This window comes from Myxocyprinus asiaticus, chromosome 29 (assembly GCF_019703515.2).
Source record: "Myxocyprinus asiaticus isolate MX2 ecotype Aquarium Trade chromosome 29, UBuf_Myxa_2, whole genome shotgun sequence".
Lineage (NCBI taxonomy): Eukaryota > Metazoa > Chordata > Actinopteri > Cypriniformes > Catostomidae > Myxocyprinus > Myxocyprinus asiaticus.
In genome coordinates this window covers 12,231,071-12,245,334 of record NC_059372.1, presented here as the reverse complement: position 1 = coordinate 12,245,334, position 14,264 = coordinate 12,231,071, and the positions used below count along the sequence as shown (strand labels likewise).

Here is a 14,264-nt window from a genome sequence, read left to right as displayed (position 1 = left end):
GTGGCATAATGTTGATTACCACAAAAATTACCCTGTTCCTCCTCTTCACTTACATTAATTCTTCTTTTAAAACGTTTATGTTATTTGACCTGTAAAGTTGTTCAAATAGTTGTTTTTATGGTCGTTTTAGGGTTTATAGTGTTACGTCGTCATGGCAACGAAGTTGTAAAATTTACACAGAAAATATTTAATGACACTAAAATTATGTTAACATGCATTTTTTACGTCTGGCTATAGTTTTGAAACAGTGAGTATTTTAATGTTTTCAGATTGGCCCCATTCACTTCCACAGTAAGTGTCTCACTGGAACCCAGATTTGTGCTTTTTTTTAAAAGAAAAGGAAGGATTTTTTATTATTATTAATATTTTTGGTAATCAACATTATGCAACAATTGCTGTTAATTGATCTTAACTTGTATTGAACCCGGAATATTCCTTTAAGCTGATTAGGGTGTTTCCAAAATCCCCAAAGCAAGGCCAAAATTTCCAAATGTAGCTCCTCCTACAGCGTTCAAGCTATATCCACTAAACTTGGCACAGACCTTTAGACTGTTCTGAGTCAGTCTTTTCTAACTGATCGAACTTACGGTTTTCGCACAGCGGACAATCAAACCTCTAAAAATTCCCATAGACTTACATTGACGGAATGTTCAAACAGGCCAACACTCTTTAATAAGTCAAGAATCCAACTGTCAAAAATTCAAATGTAAGCAAACACACACAAAGCCTTCAATTTTTCTCTCTCTCTCGCCTTTGTTTCTGTTATGAACTTTCAGACAAGGCTTTGTCAAGCCAACATCAACGTTTGATATGACAAACTTGACCTATTTACACTTGAATTTAGGATTGGGAAGACCATTTGTTTCATGGAATAACATGCACCAGTGAATCACACAAAATAAGATGGGGTATTACAGGTATTACATCTTCACAAGATGAAGTGTGTAATTATTTTGATGCTAAAATATTTTCTCCTATCCAAGCTTAATATGCAGCGCTAACTACTGTATAAGTAAGCCATGTGTACATTGATTTCTTCGAAAAGTGTCAATACTGTGACTCTATGGCACTATCAGAACATTCCTCTGTTTGCGCATTCCGAACAGCCCGACACAACAATATTGGCTCAACCAATGGCTTAAATTAGGGGTGGTATTATATGTTTGTTCCACCAATAAGAGAAAGAGGTAGTGTTCAGAGAAACCTGTTTGAAAACAATCATTCTTATTTCTATAATTTTTGGTGATGTTATTGGCACGGACATTACACACTACAGCTTAAAGAAAGTAAATAGGGTACATTTTAATTTCATGTTGACTCAAGAATGTGAGGCTCATGCAGAAATATCTAATAGTATTATACTGTAGCCTGGGTCCAATATATCTGTCAACAAATTCAGAAATATATAACAAGATGATTGATTCCAGCTCTAAAGATCCATCTATATTGTCACAGACTCTTTTTCATTGTTTTTAAACCACATACTTAGTGTTTCATCTGTGCTGTGACTGGCTAAAATGGAAATATCACCACAACTTTTAATTGGCAGATATGCCTGATATTTTTAAACAGCCTTTGACCCCCATCTATACACACACAAGCATGAGCATACACTCGCAATTGTATGAGAACAATCACACACTGGCCACCTGCAGAACAGAAATCCAGTTAAAGCTCAATTATGCCAAATAGGAATTTAAACTATAGGACATCTCAAAGATAGACAAGCATCCCACCAGGCGTCTCATCTGCCCCCTCCTGAGACACATGTCAGATCTAGACATGCAGGTAAGATTCAGTGAGGCGGATCTGCCATGGCGAAGGCAAGAGGTGGCACGGAGGCTGAAATTGCCTCTCCGTGGTGGAAGTATCTGAAGTTATGTCCAGTTGACTGAGTTGTAATGTATGTAATTATAAAGTACATTTTAAAAATACATGGTTGAATAATACCTTCTTCCCAACTTGACTGTGCATATTAAAAACAAATCAGTTTGTTTTTCTTTAAAGGAATATTTCGGGTTCAATACAAGTTAAGCTCAATCAACTGGCCCCAATTACTTCCATTGTAAGTGCCTCACTGTAACCTCGATTTTTGCTTTTTGTTAAAGAAAAGGACGGACGAGTCGAAATTATTATTGTGGTAATCAACATTATGCCACAAATGCGGTCGATTGAGCTTAAGTTGTATTGAACCCATAATATTCCTTTAAGGACTCCAAGGACATCCCACTAGAGATTTTAGAGCTATATTGGTAAAGAGACCGAGTAGGAGAGAGTTGGGCATGTCTGAAAAGGTTTGCGTCTGGCCTCAGGCACCAGCTCATCATGTTCAATGCCACACGTGGCTCATCATAACCAAAGACTCTCGCATTACTCAGTACTAGTGACTGTGTAACTCAAGACAGCTGTCAGTGTCACTAACTCTCTGCATTCACTTTCCTGCTGCTATGGAAACAACTTATAAAGGTGATCCGAGAAGGTTTTCAATCCCAATTTGAGCTGTGAATGAAGGCTCTATCACTGCTTGCACACACAAAAGAACAGGAAGTTCCAGTAGTGTAAGTCTAAAGAAATTAATGGAAGGAGAGATAAAATACATAAAAACCGACTGACAGCAGTGGAATGAATTAATAACATTTAATGAATGACATTTAATATTTCAAGTAGAGAAGTTCTTATTGGATTAAGAATTATTTCACTCAAATATCTTCCAAAATGAAAATTCTGTTGCAACTGTTTGTTGTTCCAAACCTGTATGACAGAATATCAGTCCCTAACATTCTGCTTAACATCTTTTGTGTTCCACAGAAGACAGAAAGTCATACAGATTTGGAAGTACATGATGGTGAGTAAATGATGGCAGAATTTACATTTTTGGGTAGACTATCCCTTTAAATCAAACAGTGGCATGAAACTCACTATTCATGGACAGACAGGCAAAGAATACGCTGCTTTTTAGCTAAGCCGTCACCTCTCTAACATAGCATATCTGACAGACAGAACAAAAGCGATTCGAGATTTTATCTGAGAGCTTCAAAACCCCCAGTTTTTGTGTGCCAGTGCCAAAAAAACATCCTCCCTGCATGTTTAATGAGAGTCCCCGACAGCCAGGATAAATCTGGGCAGCATTGCAACTGAGTCCCCCTTACTGGACGCAAAACATCAAACACTGCTATATATGTGTCACGAATGTACCAAGCTATCTCTTCAGAGTACAAAAATATAAAAAAGTTAATGTTCAAAATTGTTATTCACATTTTATATTGTTTGCATTTAATGTAAAATTTTATCTGTAAATAAAGATGAGAATGTTGATGAGAGAGGTCAACGGAGAATGGTCAGATTGGTTCGAGCTGACAGAAAGGCTACGGTAACACAGACAAACACTCTGTGCAATTGTGATGAGCAGAATAGCATCTCAGATAAATAATGGTAGCTGATAAATACAAACCTGTGACCACATTTTAATAACATTCATATTAATGTACCAAGTCACGTTGTTTAGCAATCAAAAACAGCCTACAGTTAGGTTAATAAATTAACCTGTATTACCTGGCGGAAGAATTATTTATTATGATTAGTATTATTAATAAATTATATTAGAGTTTTTTCTTAAGAAAATGCATCTGGTGCTTGGGCATACAAAACCTGCTGCCACATTGCTAGGGTGTTCGGGGTGGTTGCTTGAGTGGTTGCTAGGTGATCACTTTCTGGCCTTAGTCAAAAGAGCCCACCCTCAAGTCTCTATGATATTCTGGCCTCTAGATAAGGCTCAGGCCCTCCTTCAATGTAAGTCTAAATACCCATTCACACTGCCAGCGACAACGAGTGACAAAGCGACATGATCCCATTCATTTTCAATGAGAGAAGAGCGACTTCCAGCAACACGAGCGGCAGTGACCATTGGCAACAGAGGTCGCCGTGGTGAGCGACAATACAAAGTTGAGAAAAGTTTAACTTTATGCAAATTACGAGCCACATTTGGGAGCAACTACCAATGAGAGTGAAGACAGTGGAGCTCATGTCATCCGTCTCCAGGAAGTGAGTGTGCAAGATACTGGAGTCAAGAGTAGGCAAGACAGAGAAAATTTAAACGTTTCTGTGAGTGATTTCACAATTCATTATCATTTGTCTGTAACCACATACATACATGGATATCACCTAATAAAAATGATGCATGGAAATCCGTGTCGTTATTCCGAGTGAGTCTGATTCATACATTGATAAATCGTTAATATTGTTCATGATATGGTGCATTGAGCACTGATTCATACATTGATAGATGTATGAATCAGTGAATCAAGTCTGATTCATACATTGATAGATCGTTAATCTTGTTCATGACATGATGCATTGAGCACTGATTCATACATTGATAGATCGTTAATCTTGTTCATTATATGACGCATTGAGCACTGATTCATACATTGATAGATGTATGAATCAGTGAATCAAGTCTGATTCATACATTGATAGATTGTTAATTTTGTTCATGATATGATGCATTGAGCACTGATTCATACATTGATAGATGTATGAATCAGTGAATCAAGTCTGATTCATACATTGATAGATCGTTAATCTTGTTCATGATATGATGCATTGAGCACTGCTGCATGTTATATAAAAACAATCTCCCCTGCAAAATGTACAATTTTAGAAGCAATAGAACTGATTCCTTGTCAAATTAGAATGAAATTTTAGTTTTTTATTCTTATATGTTCATCGTTTTATCCTTTGCCATTTTACCACGTGCTTCGGGTTTTTCTGCTTTTCTACTGTTTCAACTGCGTGTATTTTACCGCGCGAACCAGTTTTCTCTCAGTTTTTTTTTTCTTTTCCCACTTGTCTACATCTCGCGTCTCAACTGCATGCATTTGTTTTCTCCACTGTGTTTTACACGAATTATTGCATCAACCTCAGACATCTACTGATCAGGAACCACATCAATCTCAAACCCTCGCCACTCAAGAACAACCATAACAATCAATTGCGGTAAGTCATGGCATCCGCTCATGTTATTTCATCCTGCAGTGCATGCCACATGTTTACTATAGCTTCTTCCGTCAGCAGTGAGGGATTCATATGTGATAAATGTAAGGAATAAGTAAGGCTGACGGAGAAGGTTAATGAGTTAGAGACACGCATCCAAACGCTAGTGGAGGTCAGTGAGAAAGAGAAGCCGGTAGATACTGTTTAGGATGCGGGTAGTACAGCGAGCAACACACACACTTTGGTTCCGGCTCTAGAGCCCCCGCCGCAGGGTGTTGGGTGACGTCTCGACGGCATACCCACTCAGCAAAGCAACACCACTCTCCCGTTCCTGTTAGGGTTTCCAATCGATTCTCCCACTCAGTGATGCACCCACTGAGAATCATGTTGAAAGAGCCTTAATAATTGGTGATTCTATTGTAAGGAACATGGAAATAGAGACTCCAGCTACTATTGTTAAATGCATTTCCAGGGCTCGAGCATCTGACATGAGATCAAATTTACAAGTGCTGCCTAATGCTAAATGCAGATTTTCTAAAATTGTTATTTATGTCGGCACTAACGATGTCCGGCTTCGCCAGTTGGAGATCACTAGAGATAATGTTATAGAGGTGTGTGAACTTGTAAAAACTATGTCAGACACTGTAATATGCTCTGGCCCCCTCCCTGCTCATTGTGGTGATGAGGTTTATAGTAGAATAGTGTCACTGAATGGCTGGATGTCTGAGTGGTGTCTGGAGAATAGCATAGGATTTATAGACAATTGGAAGAGTTTTTGGGGTAGACCTGACCTGCTAAAGAGAGATGGACTCCATCCCTCCAGGGAAGGTGCTGCTCTCCTCTCTAGTAATTTAGTTCATAGTCTTAATAGTGATAGTATTTGACTAATTGGGGCCCAGGTCAGGAAGCAGACAAACTGGTTAATTCGAACATCTGCTAGCTGCCTTGAGACATCACACAGGTCATGTTTGTCCTTTGTTAGTTGGCTGATAAAGGCTTTTGTTGGCAATAAATGATAGAATATGTAGTCCATCAATAAACAAAGGTGATGCAGGCAGAGATCAGTGAGGTTCATTGCAGTTCAACTGGCATGTCATTTCGGTGAGGTTCGGTGGGGTCCTAATCTATCACCTAGATATCATATAGAGACTGTGTCTGCTCCCCCAAACTACCAAACACAAACCCCTCACTAAATCATTTAGAAAAAATTTGATTAAAATCAAACTTGAAAAAAAAAAAAATAACATTGAAGATAAACATCATATAAAGGTAGGGCTACTAAACATTAGATCTCTTTCTACCAAAACACTAATTGTAAATTAAATTATTACAGATCATGGTTCGTATGCGCTCTGTTTGACTGAAACCCGGCTTAAACCGGATGAATATATTAGTTTAAATGAATCTACTCCCTCAGGTTATTGTTATAAACATGAGACTCATCTGAAGGGTCGAGGAGGAGGTGTTGCTCAGTTAAGTTTTTGGTGTTACTCAGAGGACATGATATAAGTTTAAGTCTTTTGAACTAATAATGCTTAATGTGACACCGTCAGATATAAATAAAATATCTCGTCGCCCCCCTTTGATAAAAAGCCCGGCACCATGGTACAATGATCACACTCATGCTCTCAAGAGAGCAGCTCAGAAAATGGAGAGCAAGTGGAACAATACAAAATCAGAGGTATTTCGCGGTGCATGGAAGGATAGTGTCTGTAGCTACAGACAGGCACTAAAAGCTGCCAAGTCAGCATATTTCAGCAAACTCATAGAAAAATAACCTCAACAATCCTAGGTGTTTAATCAGTACTGTGGCTAAATTGGTTAGGAATAAAGCATTGACTGAACCAGATATTCTGTTGCAGCATAATAGTAATGACTTCATGCATTTCTTTACTGATAAAATTGAAATAATCAGAAATAAAATTGGAACTATGCAATCAACTGTCACAGCACCTCAGAAAATAGTGTCTAATAATTTTCCTCACGAGCAACTTCAATCCTTCACTGTCATAGGTCATGAAGAGCTAACAAAACTTATCAAAAAATCAAAAGTCACAACATTTATGTTAGATCCAATACCAACTAAGCTCTTAAAAGAGGTATTCCCTGTGATCTCAGAACCTCTTCTAAATATTATTAACTCCTTGCTATCCTTAGGACATGTCCCAAGAAACTTTAAAATGGCAGTGTAACGGGGTTAGGGAAAGGAGGAGGCTGGAACCGGATCAACATTCAACAAGACTTTAATTATAACACAACATCAAACAGAACTGGAACATAATAACACACGACGATGACACACACACACAGCTCCGTGTATGTGTGTGTATCTCTCTCTCTCTGGCATCCCCGACTCTTCATATCTCTTGCCGATTGAGCCACTCAGCGCCGGGCGTGCACCCTCACGGCCCAGCCACGCCCTCCTGCTTGTCCCATATTTCCACCACCCGATTCAGGCTGGGGAAAGCTCCGGACTGATTAAACCCCCCCCCCAGAGGGGAGGAGTTGCCCCTTCAGCCATGTCCTCACCGGCTGATTCTCCCCGCCTTCTGGGTACCTAGGTATGATGAGGGGAGGGGAGAGGCAGTAGGCAAAAGGGCGGGAGAGACAGAGAGTTCCCTACCACGCCGCCACTCCACGACACCTGGCAATGGCACCAGACCTCACCTCCCGGTGGATGGTGGCAAGCTCCCCCACCCCCTAGTGGATGGTAGCGGCTCCTCTGCCCTCTAGCAGCCGGCAGCGGCTTCTCCACTTCCTGGTGAGGGCAGTGACCTCCCCCACCCCCTGGCGGACGACAGCTGCTCCTTCATCTCCTGGCGGCCGGCAGCAGGCTACTCTGCCCTCGGCCGAACTGCTCCAGCACCACCGCATCACACCTCCTCGGCGTCGCAATCCCCCTTCAGCGGCAAGGCTCTCCGATGGCACTTCCTCCTCCAGTCCTGGGATTCAGCACCAGTGCAACAATGCAAAGATGGCAAAGCAGGAAGCTGGGATCGGCTTGACAAACACAGACTTTTAATAAACACTTTTCAGTGTGTACCAAAACAAAAACATGCACTGCTTTTTAGCCATCTACTGTACGTATGAACATAAAGACACACATATACAGACAGGCTTCGTGCATCTCTCTCCCTCATCTCCTCTCCTTAAATACTCCTGCCGCCCCTCACTGGAACGCGAGACCGGTGTGGCACACAGGTAGAACTCATTCACCACTTATCTTCCCGGCCTGGCTCTGCCCAGAAGCCACTCGGCCCCGCCCTGCTCACCACATACCCCCACCACGGACACGCCATCGACTGGCCCTCAGCTCACTGTACTGCTTCCGTCCGCAACACCGGGTGATGGCACTGGACCCCTCAGCCGTCCCTTTCGGTTGTCGGTTGACGCACTGCTCCAGCGCCACCGACTCTCACCGATCTCTAAAAATAAGACACTAAAATATAATTTGACTTTCGATGGATGTACTGTTACATCGTCTACTACAGCAAAGAACTTGGGTGGTATATTTGATAACAATCTGTCCTTTGAAAATCAAGTTTCCAATGTTTGTAGAACAGCATTCTTCCACCTCAGAGATATTGCTAAGTTATGACACATGCTCTCTGTTGCTGATGCCGAAAAACTAATTAATGCGTTCATGACCTCAAGACTAGATTATTGTAATGCTTTACTGGGAGGATGTCCAGCAAGTTCAATAAATAGACTTCAATTGGTTCAAAATGCAGCTGCCAGAGTGCTGACTAGAACCAAGAAATGTGATCATATTAGCCCCATTTTATCGTTGTTACATTGGCTACCTGTTAAATTTCATATTAATTTTAAAATTCTGTTAACTACATACAATGCTTTGAATGGTTTAGATCCACAGTACTTAAGTGACCTTCTGCACGCTATATTCCATCCCGTTCCTTACGATCACAAAATTCTGGTTTGTTAATAGTTCCTAGAATATCAAAGTCTAAAAAAGGAGGTAGATCCTTTTCCTATTTGGCTCCTAAACTATGGAATAGTCTCCCTAACACTGTTGGGGATGCAGACACTCACTCAATTTAAGTCTAGACTAAAGACTCATCTATTTAGCCAGGCATACACCTAATTTATCCATCAACTCATAATTAGGCTGCTTTAGTTAGGTCTGCCGGAACCAGAAACCTCTATCATGATCTATAACTCTGCATAAAATTGAATGACATCTACTCTAATTCATATCACCAGTTTACCAGATCCAGCTACGTTCCTGCTTGGTGACAGACTCCACTGCTGTGTCTCTAAGTAATGATGACAAAATGCAGCCGGTGCTAGCCAGACATCACTTCAGTCTTTTATGATGGACTTCAGAGGATGAACTGATGCCAATTCAAACTGTAAAACATCAGATACTTCAACTGAACTTTGGACCTAGGATGGACCCCACCGAACCTCACCGAAATGACATGCCGGTTGAACTGCAATGAACCTCACTGATCTCTGCCTGCATCACCTTTGTTTATTGATGGACTACATATTCTATCGTTTATTGCCAACAAAAGCCTTTATCAGCCAACTAACAAAGGACAATGCATCTATGTGAACTTCTGCAGTTAATCCAGGATGGACTTCAAAGTCATTAGTCATTAATCTTACAGTTAATAAAAAATCTTTTTTTTTTTTAAACACTGGACCTTAACACTTACTTAGTTTATTAATCTTAAACCATGACCTGCACTGCATATAAATAACTAATATTGGCATTATATTCATACTGGAAAGCCAGAGGGGAACTGGCCCCCACAGTGAGCCTGGTTTCTCCCAAGGTTATTTTTCTCCATTAACCAACATCTTATGGAGTTTTGTGTTCCTTATCACAGTCGCCTTCAGCATGCTCACAGGGGTTCTAAATACAATTATTATTTAATTATTACATTTTTATACACAATTTACATATTTAATCAAACTACACCATGATCACTCTAAGACTTTATAGATATTACAGTTTCATTTTTTGTTAATGCATGATTTTCTGTAAAGCTGCTTTGAAACGATGAGTGTTGTGAAAAGCGCTATACAAATAAAAATGACTTGACTTTTACCGGCAAGTATAATCTGTTATCAGAATTTCCAAAGCTACTATGGCCAGATATGCAGTCCACCAATAACAATAAAGTGACAGCAGTAGGAACACCTAACAGCGACACAGATCGCTGAGTATAGCAACACCAAACGACAATGTCGTTTATGGTGTGAACGGTGCATAATTGATTTTCCGCCCATTTTATCGTCCGCCAGGCAAAAATCAAAACTTTGGCTGCTTAGACATCTAATACTACATCTCTCCTCAACAAGCTGCAAAATTTGAGGTATCATTCATGTCTGTTGCACAAACGGTGCCAAGAACCAGTGTCAATTGCTTTAAGACTACAAGGGAAGCATAGCTTCTCTTAAAATTTCATAAGAAATGCGTCAATGATGAATTTAATACAGTATAAGTACAAATAATCTATAAAAATTCAATATTACTATTTGTGCATTTCAATATTTTAACGCAATGCAATTTTTTCTACATTAATATGTTCATAGAAGACACTAGACACACTGAAGACTGATCTCACAGTGAAATCGGAAACATTCGATTGACTTTACTTTTGATAAAATCGGTCTGCGCTTACCAAAATTCAAAACACTTCCCCCAGTAGCCAAAGCGGTAAGTGTTGTTGGTTGTATAAGAATGTGTGAGCTCCATTTTATGAGTGACATGTCCACAAAGGGGTGCAAAAAGCTAGTTATTTCAGCTGTACATGATGTAATACAGTGAAGGGGAATTCATATTTTTTTAAACTGTACCCCCCTACCCAAACCCCAAACCTAAACCTAACCATCAGTGGAGTAAAAATGTGATGTTACTTCTGAATCACACACTTCACTGATTACTTCTTGGTTTTAATGCGGGATGCAAACCCAGGTCTCCCAGGCTGCAGACACAACACGCTTCTAGTTGCGCCACAAGGGAAGGTAAACATGATTGAGCCGATGCAAAAATGTCTGATGGAAGATACCGCTTGTCAGTGAGTCAGCATAATGTGGCCAATCCTAGGGTACTGGAACTTTCAGAAACAACATGCCGACTTCATGTGTGATCATGTTGCATACGTCTTATAGAGCTCTATTTAAGCAGTGCTTCAGTGAAAGTCTATGGCAGATACCTGTACCATTCAAATCAATGGCGCAAAAGATCAATGTTGACTGGACAAGAAGGTATAAGCACGTCATTTTGGGTCCCGTCCGGATGAAAAAATAAGAATTTTCTGACAATTTCTTTAAAATATCAGGCTTTATAGGGTTTATTAATTTCATTAAGAAATTTCAGAAATTTTGAAAGATTTGAGCAGCAACATTTCAGAAAATGGTCTGTGCTTCCCAACTTTTAAAAAGCACCAGCCAGCACTGGCAAGTACCAGTAATTATTTATTGAACATTGGTGTCTTTCATCATAACACTGTTGCCGCTTCGTGTCATGCATAATAACACCCCTTAGCCACGTTAAAAATCACTGTAACGCATGGCTTCTCGTGGCTTATTGCTTTAATTTGTCATACAGTCAGGTGAGCTCTTCAACTGGCTTGCAGATGTGACAAAATCATGTAGCGAAATGTCTTGTTGCTACTGTAGATAGGATGGTTTCATCAGTATAATGGTGCCTCATAAAGGTGAATTACATGAATTTTACAAAATGTAAGCTGCTAAAAATACAGTTCGAGATACAGCATTAAAACCTGCATGGTGTTTAATATGCTGTTGTTGAAGCACGCTGCAGGTACAGCCATGGGAACAGACTAGAGAATGAGTAAGCCGGCCAATTATACGATGATGGTGTGGATTTTAGTGAGCATGCATTAACTGATCTCACTGTAGGAGAGATGGCATTCAATCAGTTCAGGTTAATAGCTGTAAAAATTCCCCTGCAACAACACCATTCAAAACACTAGCACACAGATTGCAGAGGTGCAAATCAGAGCAATTAACCAGCCAATAAATGTCTGCCGAAGAGGAGGCCTATGTAGAGAAATGCAAAATGCATCTGAAGTGCGTGATCCAGGTAAGTGCGGTGATCATATGACCGTTTATTCAATTACGGATAATGAATTTTAAAGGCCACTCTGTGTTTACAGGTCTCTCAGCTCGCGGCTTTGCACATACATCTGGGGCAGGAATCAAGAACAATGCTTAACTTGTAAGCCCATGGTTCCCCGACTGAGCCCTCTTAATAAGCCCCAGACTCATTTGAGGTCAAACGCAACAGCTTTGTCTACAGATAAAAAGATCTTAAGATACGCCTAACCTTATACATTCTTTCACTGAAATAACCTCATCACCAGAATACAAAGTAAACAAAGTTGGTGACTTTAGAACTTCAGAACTTTATTCGGCAAATGTAACAGGAAATTTGTCTTTGCACAGATGCAGAGAAAAACACATTAACCAAATACCAGCAATACCACATGCGAGTTTAACAAAGAAAAACCTAAACACACTTATGAGTCACCAAACAACCATAGCAGCCTGCTGGGCTACCATCTTTCCATGTTGTGATCTATCAAACACTAAAAAATTCACTCCGTATTTAAAAACATAAAAGCATTATCCATTAAGCACATTTACATGCACACACATACGCTGATAACTGGGGGTCCGGTTACACAACAATGTTTTCAACTAAAAAGAGAAAACTTTTTATGCGTTTTGGCTGTTCGTTTACACAATGACGGCGTTTTGGTGCCTGAAAACGCAAACTTTTGAAAACGGGTTTCAAAGTGCATGTTTTTGAAAATGATGCAGTTATCATCTCCGTGTAAACATACAAAGACGCAAATTTGTGAAAAAGATTACGTCATGCGCACGTGTATTACGTGTTATAAAAAGAATGATGGATTGATGGGCATCAATTTGAGATGTATAATTATCAATATGAATACTGGTGTCTGTACAAATAACAATAATCAACAATTTATTAATTTGGAGTGTTTTGTATGGAGTGTGAACATTGTACAGCAGGCAGAACCTGCAATTTGAAAATCTTGAAATTACTGTATGGATTCAGATGGAAAAAATGAATTTGTATTTTAAATGTTATTATTTACTTAATTTTATTTGATGTACCTTTACCCTGCAATTCAGTTACCCACCGCTTATGTATATAGCCTATAGATACAGATGTGACGTCATGTACAGTATTCAATGATATGCTTAGAATATGAAAACGTGAGGCAGTGAAAATGCATGTTAAATCCAATGTACACAAGACCTCTCTATCAGTCAGAAGATATCCATATATCAGAGTCCTGTCTGATATCCAAAACCAGTCAACATCAGCAGCTTAGGTTAACTTACTCTCCTACCAGCCCAAGAGTCAGCAGGGGGAATACATTAGAAGGCAGGAGACGAAGTGATGGTAAAAATGAGTTTATTGAATAATCTTGAGAGTTCAGTCTATAGGCATGCGTGCGACTCGAGTACTTCAAAACAACGCGCGAGACATTCAAAACTACAATGGCGGACTCCAGGACTGTGCTTGTGCTGCTCAAGATTTAGAGTTTATTGACGCTTCTCCAGCAAAGTAATTGTAGTAATAAAGCAACCTCATCGTCCGTCCAGACAAAATTGCTCGATGCTTTCGCCATCTTCATTGTTTGTATTCAACACTCTGTGGAAGAATGCTTATGTGCGCAGGCGCGTAGTGTTTCTTTGCAAAGTGACATCAGCAACTACTGGCCTGGCATGCATAATACAGCGCTTTTAGTCGTTTTCGCAGATCCATGTGAACGGGGATCATTTTGACAACGTTGTCGTCTGTACACGAAACTTTTCAGTTTTTAGTACATCATTGTCGTGTAAACGTACCCTGGGTCACTGACAAATAAGTTTGTCTGAGAAAACTTTATATTTTAAAACACGTCAAATTCGTAGGAACGTAATCCTTTGTGTCCAATTTGGGTTCAAAATTTTTGGAAAAATATTTATTGCATTTTCTACCAAAAAAAAAAAAAAAAAAAACATTTATTTAGTGACTTTAAAAATGTCATGTGGTGTAACCTTTACGTAAAAAGTACTCACCTTGCACCTTGAATTCATGCGAATGTATACTAACTTAATCAGCTTGATCATGAGTTTAAAAAAAGTTTTTAAGGTAAAAATTAACTAATTTTTATGTCAACAATATCAAGAAGTTTTCTAAGGGTTACATCACATGACCTGAAAACAATATCCCTTTTCATACAAATGTTTTTTTAACC

The 14,264-nt window shown here is 39.5% G+C and overlaps 1 protein-coding gene across 1 annotated transcript in view; it reads right to left on the bottom strand.

Moving 5' to 3' along the window:
- LOC127419914 (copine-9-like) overlaps positions 1 to 14,264 on the bottom strand; it is a 66,610-nt gene that overhangs the window by 24,374 nt on the left and 27,972 nt on the right. The window lies entirely within an intron of this gene.